The sequence below is a fragment of the Triticum urartu genome, chromosome 6 (assembly GCF_003073215.2).
Source record: "Triticum urartu cultivar G1812 chromosome 6, Tu2.1, whole genome shotgun sequence".
NCBI classification, from domain to species: Eukaryota; Viridiplantae; Streptophyta; class Magnoliopsida; order Poales; family Poaceae; genus Triticum; species Triticum urartu.
Window position 1 is genome coordinate 241,813,536 of NC_053027.1, and position 3,407 is coordinate 241,816,942.

Sequence of the window (3,407 nt, forward strand, 5' to 3'; positions counted from 1 at the left end):
AAAAACATGATTACTAAGCATCTCCATATAACCTCTAAATCAATGGCAATCATTAAGACAAGATTGAAAGTTATAACAGATTCTCAGACTTAGTGAAAAACAGACAAGGATTCGGGTCTATTGCAACAAAACCGTTTGTTGCAATACATGTTGTTTCGTGGCGATAAGTACTTGTTGCCATGAAACGACATTCGTTGGCAGCCGTTGCGACTGGACACATGGTAATAGGTTAATACCACGAAAAAGGAATTGTGGTAATAAAGTGTGCTAATGCAACAACCATACGGGAAGTTGCCACATGTTTTCCCGTGGCAACACTCACCTGATGCCACAATTTGATTTGTGGAGATAGCTTTAATGCAACATGTAACGAATTGTGGAGACTGATATCTCGTAGCAATAGACATTTGTGGCAACAACCTATGCCAACGACGGCCATTTCGTGGCGCAATACTCTTCCGTGGCAATAGTCAATTGTGGTAACAAACTATGGCAACAATCCTTGTTTTCGTGGCATTAGGCATGTTGCCACGACCCACCATACTTGTGGCAATAAACTATGGCAACAATCCTTGTTTTCGTGGCATTAGGCATGTTGCCACAACCCACTACGCTTGTGGCATTACCTTATGGCAACAAATATTCGAATCGTCGTAACAGGAAATTGCAACATACTTGTTTTTATGGTGATAAATAGGTATCACAATAGGTAAAAACTTTGTAGCAAGAAATTATTGCGACAATCTATACTTTCCGTGGCGATACTCTATTTGAACAAACTTACTTTGGTGGCGCCAAACTGTTATCGGTGGCGCCAAACTGTTATCGCATCGTGAAATTTTTGTGGCGCCAAGCTATTACAACAATATAAAGTGCTCCGTTGCAACATCCTAGTGCAACAAAACAGAAAGGCGTAGCAAATGAGATATAACGCAACACAATATTTTTAGTGGTGCTAGCATGTGGCAACCGAAAGTGGGTTGTGGTAATAGTCTATTGCAACCATTAAAAAATACAGGATTTCTATTACAATATTCAAAACCATACGTATAATATGCAGATTCACAAAATTCATAATTCTCATAGCAAATATCCATCTAATGAAACTCAAATGTAATTTAGCCATCCTAATTAACTTCGAAGACTAAACTGCCCGTGATCTAGAGTCCAGTCCAGCTAGTTCTTTGGATCCTGCAATCAAGAAATAAAAAAAGTTCTAGTTAATTAGTCGAACATAACATACGTCATACAATTATTCCAGCCCCATTGTTAAAAACTATCGCCAGACTAACTGGACTAATACTGTGTCAGCAAGCATGTAACTAAGGGATCAGAACAACTATACAAGTGTAAATATCTGAAGCATAACCACAAGTACATCTACTAAAAGCTTCTTTTTGAGAAAAAAACATTGCTTTGAACTTAACGGTGCCGGGCTGAATCACCCAAAGCACAGCCACAAGGGCTGGTACATCAGCCTCCCATTCCAAACAGTGGTTAGGTTCTAACATCCTACCAAGACTAGCAAGCTCATGAGCAACACAGTTAGCGACGGCATACATTTATTTCATAATAAGAAAACCATAATTTGAGCGGGTACTTGGTATCCTCAATAACATCAGCATGGGCTGACAAGTCAACCTTATTGATATTAAGTGCTTCCATCAGGAGTTGCGAGTCTGTTTAAAAAACGACCCTCACGACCCCCATATCAGCGGCAAGAGATACTGCATGGGACATTGCAATGGACTCATCAGCGAAGGCATCACGCGCATGCTCATGACATCCTGCTCGTGCATACAGAATGGTGCCATCATCCGATCGTACATCTACTAAAAGCTTCTACTATTGATTTAAGTTATGACTAGATGTATAGTTTCAGTTAAGTTCATGTCCCTGGCTAGCACATATTCCATTTCCGTTTAAGTTGTGACTCGATGCAGCAACAACACATGGTAAAAGAGAAGAATCAGCTAGCTAATTATGAAGACCAATGACATATAAAATGCAGGTAAGCAAGGTTGTGACTTACCATTGCTTTAAACATTCGAGAATGCCTTGTTGCAGCTTGTATGAGCACATTTGAAGAAATAGCAGTTGGCCTTGAACCTGGAGTCTTATTAGGACTAGATCTCTGTAAAAGAATATTTTGCAAGTTTGGATTACTATTTTCTTTGTCAACCCTCTTCGTAGGCACCTGTAAATAGAAGTGCACTTTTAGCAATGCAATTAAGCAACATACATCTTACAAGGTCGGAAGCATATGACTGTAATCACCTATTGGGTTCCCATCTGGATACGAGCTTGCTCTTCGATCTGGATACGAAACCTTTCAGAACCAGTTGATGTTTTGGCCATGTATCCGTACCCACGAGGCTGCGATGACTTGCATTCCAGAGTGTCTTTGCAAGCGGTCTGGAAAATATTGTTTTTCTGCTCACTTGAAAGTGGACCTTCAGTTTCTTTGATTTTAACCTCTTGAAGTGCTTTGTCCTAAAAATGGAAGGAACAATTATAGGTGCAGCATCAATATTGACACTATAAAAGATGAAACAAGAATAACACGGTCCAATGCATGAATAATCGCATCTGATGATGAAACATGCCGAATGCACATCATTGACTAACTATAGAATAACCAAAAGTCAGTGTACTCACGTAAACTTTCTGGGAATCTGTGTTAGACCATGTTCCATCGTTCGTGTGGGTGAGTTCCCACAGAGCAATACAATCTGGCTCTTCTCCAGTTTCCAAGTTTCTCTGCAAGTAATATACCAATGAGATGCTTGAAACATGACACCATATTTAGCAGCGAGGCATACATATTTAGTTGGACTCATACCTTCTCAAAACTAACTTGCGAGTAAGATTTTGATCCGATTATGTGTTTTGTCTTCTGCTTCTTACGGTTATCAGCGTTCGTTTGGATGCGATCCTATCAATTCATTGAAACCAAATATAACCAGTGAGACTAGCCATTTCATCTTAACACATAATAGACAAACTGTGATCTTAGAGATAACCTGAAATTTTGAATCAGTGCCAAAGTACTCAATCATCCATTCCCACTCTTTTGGTTGCAAATCTTCCGGCAGATTAGCCAATCTAGCTGTATCTGTTTTGTATGCCTTATAAGTGGAGCTTAGAGTTGATCGCCAGCCTCTATATCGCTCTTTCGCAATTTTGAGAACTTTTTCTTCTGTTTCTGGTGTATCTTCCAGGTCCCATATGTCCTGTAAAGCATACAGCAAATAAATATACATAAGTAGTGCATTATCGATGGTAAAATAAGATAACACATGTGAAAAAGGTTCTACGCACTATCATATCTGCAACAATGAGTCGATGAATGGTAGGGTGAATGTCCGACCACGTCCTAACTCCAATGAGTGGTAGCTTTCTTTTCA

At 39.6% G+C, this 3,407-nt stretch overlaps 1 long non-coding RNA gene across 1 annotated transcript; it reads right to left on the bottom strand.

Moving 5' to 3' along the window:
• Positions 1-2,454: 2,454 nt before the first annotated feature.
• LOC125516252 lies at positions 2,455-2,947 on the bottom strand. Its single transcript, XR_007287323.1, has 3 exons — positions 2,843-2,947; positions 2,659-2,760; positions 2,455-2,493 (listed from the first exon to the last, which is right to left on the bottom strand). It is a non-coding gene; the product is annotated as an uncharacterized LOC125516252 (long non-coding RNA).
• Positions 2,948-3,407: the final 460 nt, after the last annotated feature.